We start from the raw sequence: 8903 nt of genomic DNA, 5'->3' as shown, positions 1-8903 counted from the left end.
TTAAATACAGCGGAATATGAAACAAAGAATAGATAGTACTATATACCAATCACAGTATAGGAATGGAAAGCAACCTAAAATAGAGAAATAGAAACAAAAATTGTTCTGAGGACAACCTTACACCAAAAACCAAAGTTTATGGTAGGACAACCTTATTTCTAGAACAAATAGAGAAACTGAAGCTCAATGTAGTAAAGAGATAGCAAAAATATAATGCTGAAATGTAAATCTAAATTATTACAACATTCTCCACTGAGCTTGAAATGTAAAATTTACAACATTCTCATCCACACATACATTCCACAATTCTGAATGATAAAAGATAGGAAATATAAATCACACATCCACAACACAAAGAATTATAGTGGTTTACTTGTGTGTTCACCAACTGTTAAACAACAGCCACACAGAATGCTACTCCACTCCTAATATCCTCACACAGGGGATATTAGCGTTCACTATCAAATAGGTTTTCACAGGTTCACCCAAAACCTTCACAATTGTGTCCTTTTCAAAGGGCTTACACAATTCAAAAACCCTCACTTATGAGTTTTCTGGCTCTCCTCAGATAACCAACAACTTTAAGGTTTTTCTGGCTTAACCTCAAATAAAACCAAACAATGTAAATTATACAAATTGTAAAATACCTGATTTTCTCCTTCGTTGTAGCAGCCCAGAAGAACCAAGTCGGAGTAGAGATTTGAAGGCCAACAGAATAGGACCGAAATCCTGTGATGTTATCCCATGTTAATGTATCCAGAGTTTGGGCTTGCTTTGAGCACTCTAATTTCTTCAAAGTAACAGCACCGGTTGCACGACTCGGCCAGTTAAGGCTAAGAGCGCATCGCCGGTAAAAGGGACGAGACGACCGGTACACACCCAGAGGCGGACCGGTCGGCCCATCCTAAAGTTTAACTACAAGCTTTTTAACTGCAACAACTTAAATATATGCTATTGGAGCTGAAATTACCGTGGCTGCTGGCACCAAACTTGCCCTCTAATGGATCCTCGTTAAGGGATTTAGATTGTACTCATTCCAATTACCAGACTCGAAGAGCCCAGTATTGTTATTTATTTTTATTACCTCCCCATGTCAGGATTAGGGGCGCCTGTTGCCTTCCTTGGATGTGGTAGCTGTTTCTCAGGCTCCCTCTCCGGAATCGAACCCTAATTCTCCGTCACCACCATAGTAGGCCATTATCCTACCATTGAAAGTTGATAGGGCAAAAATTTGAATGATGCGTCGCCAACACAAGGGCCGTGCGATTCGTAAAGTTATCATGAATCATCAGAGCGATGGGCAGAGCCCACGTCGACCTTTTATCTAATAAATGCATCCCTTCTAGAAGTCGGGGTTTGTTACACGTATTAGCTCTAGAATTACTACGGTTATCCAAGTAGCAGTTACCATCAAACAAGCTATAACTGATTTATTGAGTCATTTACAATTTCACAGTCTGAATTAGTTCATACTTACACATGCATGGCTTAATCTTTGAGACAAGCATATGACTACTGGTAGGATCAACTAGGTAGTAGTCGTTCGCGCCGCCATCCCAACTTGAGGTCGGGCATCGGAGCAGGCCATCCTTCGCTAGGAGCAACGGAAGGAAGAGGTGGGGTTTCAGAGCCCGGCTGACAGCATCTGAAAGCATGCGAGGGTGCTGTGAGCCAGGGCGCCCATCGATCGATGGAGTCGTGGACATGCAGCCACCGCTTCGAGGCCCGCCTAATGGCGGGAGTGAGAGGCAAGAGAAGAACTTGCTGATGGGTTCCCTTGAACCGGGTAATGACGCACAGGCAGCCAAGTTAGAGCCAAGGCACGCGCGAGCGACACCATTGGTCCAAGAGTGGAACGGGGCATGTTCGGGTGGTTGGCTGCAGAGAATAACGGGAGCCCATTGAGACATGCTCAACGAGCACTGCTAACATGCCATCACAATCATGCCCTATGCTACGCTAGAGCCTCGACCATTGCTCATCGCCTCTGAGATGAAGAGTTTCGCAACCGGCCATGATCTCGTCGCACAGCACTGGGCAAGCTCGCTTGGTACGAATAATAACTTAGGCAACACCTGAAAAAGGCTGAGCTATATGTCCTAGAGGGGGGGGGGGGTGAATAGGACTATGCCAAATTAAAACTTTAATAGCGGAATATAAATGAATAAAGGAAAGATAGCATAATAAATAAAACACAGTACTGAAATGAAAAGCAACCTCAAAATTCTAGTCTTGAGAGGTTGATACAAATGTTGTTCTAAGGACAACCTTACACCAAAAACCAAGGTTTATGGTAGGACAACCTTATTTCTAGAAAGGTCTTTGTATCAAAAACTCAAACTGAAGAGGAATAAAAAGAAATAGCAAGAAAGAAAGTCTAAACTATTACAACATTCCTCACAATGCTTGAAATGTAAATATTACAACATTCACATCCACACATACATCCCACAAATTTGAATGAAAAAAGAAATAAAAATTACACAAACATACAAATCACAAGACACAAAGAATTATAGTGGTTCGCCTGTGTGTACACCAACTGTTAAACAACAGCCACACAGCTTGCTACTCCACTCCTAATATCCTCACACAGGAGATATTAGCGTTCACTATGAAAAATAGGTTTTTCTCAGGTTCAGCCAAAACCTTCACAATTGTGTCTTTCAAATGGGCTAACACAATTCAAAAACCCCAACCTCTGAGTTTTTTGTCTCTCCTTAGATAACCAACACAATGAGATTTTTCTGGCTTAATCTCAAAAGAAACCAAAATAAAGAAATTTACAATAATATAAAATACTTGGATTTCTCCTTTTGTTGCAGCCCGGAAGAACCAAGTCAGAGTAGAAGTTCGAAAGTAGAAGTTCAATGTCCAATACTCACTTAAGAAATGGTTCTAGGTTCTAATTGATTTTAAATTAAACCAATTGGGCTAGCTCTATTTGATTTTGATTCCAAGAAGAAGGAGTACAACAATTCCCCTTTCAAATTAGATTGGAATATAGAAACAAAATCAAATCGATAAAGCTAACAAAAGAGAATATTAAATATGCACAATGTAGCTTAAAAAAGAATACAAACTTATCTCAGAGTGATGCCTTGATTTTACTTTTAATTCGATTATGAAACTCTGAAATTCGTGCTCTATTTATAGTTACAGAAATCACATCTTCGACTGGTCCTGAGGACACTACGACTGATCGTAGGTCGAACAGATTTTCCAATTTTTGAGCGCAATTGAATAAAACCGTTCCACGACTGGTCGTAGGCTGTTCACGACTAGTTGTGACCATCCTACGATTGGTCGTGAGGTAGCAGGTTTCATTGCTATAGTTTAAGTCGAAGCTGCTGGATTGGTCTTGAATGAATCGTACACTGTTCACACGACTGGTCGAGAAGAGTCTAGGACTGGTCGTGGCTCAACCAAAAAATTCTGAAAATTTGCAACAACTTAGGACTGGTCCTGGAATTTCTTAGACTGGTCGAGGCAGTGCTATGACTAGTCAAACAGGGTTCAGGACTAGTCTTAAAACAGTCCAAATTCATATAAAGTGATTCAATTTGAATTATGTATACAAAATGACCTACCCTAAGGTCAATCTAAGGTCTTTCATACCTAGGACATGAAGTATGAACATTGAAACTCCATTTCTTCAGATGATGGTTGACCTTTGAAGATTATGAAGCTTGAGATCTTTACATGATGTAGCTTGAACTTTAGATCTTCTAAAGCTTGGATTTGTCGTTCTTGAGTTGTTCTTCATCTTGAGTTGAACATTATCTTGAATCTTGAACAAGCACTCGTCTTTTCGATGTAGCTTTAAAAACTCTGAACATTGAAGCTTACAGAAGTGGACAAAGTACTTCAACTTGCATTTCTTGAAGTAGATCACCGTTCTTTCTTAACTTGAAGCATTGTGATACAGTGTCTTAATCATATAAATCAACATGCTACACAAGACTCAGATTGTGTTTTTGGCACCATAAAATTTAACAACCAAAGGAGTAGGAAACCATAGCACTTACAATCTCCCCCTTTGTCAAATTTGTGACAAAACACACTCCAATAAAAATAAGAGAAGCACAACATGCTCAATAAAGAATCATGCACCAGTTATAGAAGGAAACCAGTCTGGTTAAAGAAATATGCAAGAGTTAGGCAAAACAAGTCAAAACCTTACTTATTTACTGCCCCTGAGTAGCGCGCGTGCACGCACACACACACATATATAAATTAATGCTACTACCAACAATCCATATCCATTCCAATTAATCCAAAAAAAAACATGAAATCTTCTACCCCTTTTTGTCACAATATGACAAAGGAAGCAAATAAGATATGGAAGAGAAAAACGAACAAGAGAGCAATAAAGGAATTAACTAGGCAATATATGAGAAAAATATAAGCAAATTCAAAGTTCACATCTCATTACCCAACATAAACCAAAGTAGTTAACCAAACTGAAGTAAACCAAAGTCCACTCACAAACCAAAGCAAAGTAGTAGAAAAGTTATTACAGACCAAAGGATAAACCATCTAATCAAATCCAGAAGGAGTAGGTATGGTAGGATCAAGTTGATGAAGGCCCTTACTTGAGCGCCTAAGATACTTGCGCATATATTTAAATTGTAAATCATGGGCAACATTCATTTCTCTACCTTCTCCTCAAGTGCACGAAGATGCGCATCAAAATTAGATGGTTCATAGTCAGGATCATTAGTAGAATCTGATTCAAGTTCATCAAAAATATCATCTATATTAATATCATCAGGAGGAAGATTGCCAGCTTCTTCTTCATTCCCTGCTTCAGCTCCACCACCACCAACATCCACTTGGCCAGGAGCCAATTCCAATTTCATCTTGTTAATATTTGAATTGTTAAAAATAAGATAATGGATAGGAGCCTCTCCAATAGGCATAGTAACTAGCATGTGAGAAGCTAACACAGTCATAAGATAGGCAAATGGAATATCACTATGACCTGGATGGAGACGAAACTAAATGATGGAATGACATATTAACGAAGGAAGACAAACTTTAGTACTAGAGATGACAGAATGAAAAACTCAAACCATAAAGGAAGTTAGTTCTGTTTTATTACCAGAACGCGGATACAGATTTGAAATAAAGATTCTATGGAGAACCCTATATCTGGGTAACAAGTACTTTAAGGGGAGCACATTCCCTTTATGAGTCCATTGCACATTCATATTGCATAAATCTCTAGTGAGCATGCGTTTTTCAGATTCTGAGGGTTTCTCAACTAGAGTATGAATAGGAATACCCTCGTCATTAACAGGTATGTCCATTAGCCCTGGAATCAGATGGCGATCAATTTCAAATGGACCCTCTCTAGCATCAATTTTAAACGTTGAATTCTCAGTCAAAAAATTAGCAATACAAACATGGACTGAGCAATAAAATGGTATGCAGGCCCACCTAATGTAAGATGTTATCCCATCCTACAGCTTGAAGAAGTGGAAGGATACCAAAAGGAGCAATGTGATCAATAGACACAGGTCGCTCAACAATAACATTGCGCAAACGCAAATTCCACACATATGAGGGATCATCGTCGGGTGACCAAAGGTGGTGCCGTGCTATTGGAGTAGATCTAGAAGAAGATGGACTACGGAAAGTTTTTTTTCCTCTAGCATCCATTTGTAAGAAGAAACTCAAGGAAACAAGATATCACAAAGGATGTAGAGTGGGGTTTGGCTAGAACAGATTTTTTAAAAGAAAACTCCAAAACCTCAATGAATCACAAAATAAATTACTCCAAGAGTGAAAATGAAGTATTATATACTAGAATCTACAAACAAAACGCAAATGATGCACTAACCTTGAAGATCTAGGACGGTGGGTACAACTAGTCGTGCCACGGCTCGTTGGAGAGGAAAGTTGAAATGAAGAAGAAGAAGTTTTCTCCAAATTTTAAAAGGTCTAGTGCGCTACACGACTGGTCATGGGATGTCCTCGACCGGTCGTGCCACGACTGGTCGAGTACATCCTTGACTGGTCGTATGCCGACTAAAATATACATTTTCCATAAAAAAATAAAATTTTAACCAATAAATTATCAAATATATATACACTATGATACAAGCATGCATGAATATTCAATTTAGATTGCACATACCAAGATCAAATTTCAATTTATTAAACCTACTTTTGTCGAGTAGTTTAGTAAAAATGTCGGCAAGTTGAATCTCGGTCGGAATATATTCCAAAGATATTATTTTTTTTTCTACTAATTCACGAATGTAATGATACTTAATGTCAATGTTCTTGGTACGTGAATACTGGATTGGATTTTTAGATATATTTATCGCACTGGAATTATCACAATATAAAACCATTGAATCCTGTGCAATTCCGTAATCGTTTAACATTCTATTCATCCATACAAGCTGAGTACATGCATTTTCAGCTACGATGTATTCAGCCTCAGCAGTTGAGAGTGATATGGAACTTTATTTCTTGCTAAACCAAGAAACTAAACAGTTTTTGATATAGAAACAACCACCACTGGTTGATTTCCTATCATCGATATTTCCAGCCTAATCAGCATCAGTGTACCCAACTAATTGAACACTAGTATCATATGGATACCAAAGACCCAGATTTATAGTACTTGCGACATATCAAATAATCCGCTTAACAACAGTTAGATGTGACTCTTTAGGGTTAGATTGATATTTAGCACAAATACTAACACTAAAAGCAATATCAGGTCTACTTGCAGTTAAATAAAGTAAACTGCCAAATCATACTACGATATAATTTAGGATCCACACATTTACCTATAGAATCCTTTGAGAGTCTTAAAGTTGTACTCATAGGAGTATCAAAATTTTTCCCATTCTCAAATCTGAACTTTTTAATCAAGTTCAAAGCATATTTGGTTTAAGAAATAAAAATACCATCAGGTTATTGTTTTAGTTGTAACCCTAGGAAATAATTTAATTCCCCAACCATGCTCATTTCAAACTTAGATTTCATTAAATCTGTAAACTCAACAGTCATATTAGTACAGGTAGATCCATAAATAATATCATCAACTTAGATTTGCACTATTAAGATATGATTATTATGTTTTTTAACAAAAAGAGTCTTATCAACACTTCTCATTTGAAAATTATGACTTAGTAAAAACTTAGTCAACTTTTCATACCATGCCATGTGAGCTTGTTTCAATTCGTAGAGAGCCTTTTTAAGGCGGTAGACATGATCGGTGTTCTTAGGGTCTTCAAAACCCGTTGGTTGTTCAAAATACACTTCTTCATGTAGATCACCATTTAAGAAGGCACTTTTTACATCCATTTGATAAATTTTAAATTTTTTAAAGCAAGCAATGGATATAAATAGTCTGATTGATTCAAGACGAGCTACTGGGGTAAATGTTTCATCATATTTAATTCCTTCAATTTGAGTATACCCTTGTACAACCAGTCTAGCCTTGTTTCAAATTATATTACCAAGTTCATCAGACTTATTTTTAAAAATCCACTTAGTTCCAATAATATGTTTATCTTTAGGTTTAGGAACAAGATAATAAACATCATTTCTCACAAATTGGTTAAGCTCTTCTTGCATCGTAACTATCCAGTTTTCGTCAGTAAGAGCTTCTTTTACGTTTGCCAGTTCTATCTGGGATGTAAAACACATGTAATTACATATATCTTCTAGTTGACTATGAGTGCGCACACCAGTGAGAGGATTTCTAAGAATTTGAGTAGTTAGATGATCTTTAACAGTCCTCAGTTCAAAATTAGTTTGATTTGATGAAGTATCTGGTTTGTCAATTAAAAGAACTTCATCATTATCTGAACTTGATGTAGGTGTATTCAAGTGATCATTGATGACCACATTAATGGACTCTTGAATAACACTGGTCCTCTTATTCAGTACTCAATATGCTCGACTGTTCAAGGAATATCCTAAAAAGATTCCTTCATCACTTTTGGTGTCAAACTACCCAGATTTTCACAATCACGTAAAATATAGCACTTGCTGCCAAAAACTTGAAAGTATTTGACAATAGGGTTCTTGTTGAACCATATTTCATAAGCCGTCTTATAGTTTGATTTTCTCGTATAGACCCGGTTGATTATATAGCATGCAATATTTACGGCTTCAGCCTAAAGATTTTTAGGGAGCTTCATACTATTCAACATTACATTAGCCATTTCTTGAAGCACTCTATTTTTTCTTTCAACAATTCCATTTTGTTGTGGTGTTTTAGGTGCAAAGAATTCATGCGATATTCCCTGATCGCAACAGAATTTCTCAAAACTGCTATTCTCAAATTCTGATCCATGATCACTACGGATCTTACAGACTTGAGAACCTTTTTCCGTTTGGATTCGTTTGAGAACTCTTTCCACTTCATCAAGGGTTTCTGATTTATCCTTTAAAAAGGTTACTCAAGTGAATCTGGTATAATCATCCACGATCATCATATGTATTTTTTGCCACCTTGACTCTCCGTCCTGGTTGGTCCTATAAGATCCATGTGGAGAAGTTTGAGAGGTTTAGATGTGGCATTAGAGTTCACCTTTTTGTGAGCATTCCTAGTTTGTTTGCCAATCTGGCATTCACCATATATTTTGTCTACTTTCTGTAATTTAGGTAGACCTCTTATCAGTTCTCTTTTGCTCAATCTATATAGATTACAGTAGTGTACATGTTCAAGGCATTTATGCCATAATTTAGTCTCATTGGTATGGACCATATAACACGTTTGAATAAATGAGCTAGAATCACTAACAATATAGCAATTTTCAGACGTTCTACGACCAATTAATATTACTGAACCATTTTTGTTTAAAATTTCACACCCTAGGTTAGAAAATTTAACACTATGATTTTTATCGCATATTTGAGATATGCTTAACAGA

This window comes from Magnolia sinica, chromosome 13 (genome assembly GCF_029962835.1).
Source record: "Magnolia sinica isolate HGM2019 chromosome 13, MsV1, whole genome shotgun sequence".
In the NCBI taxonomy this organism is placed as follows: Eukaryota; Viridiplantae; Streptophyta; class Magnoliopsida; order Magnoliales; family Magnoliaceae; genus Magnolia; species Magnolia sinica.
The sequence above is the reverse complement of the archived record's forward strand: the minus strand, read 5'-3'. Positions refer to the sequence as shown.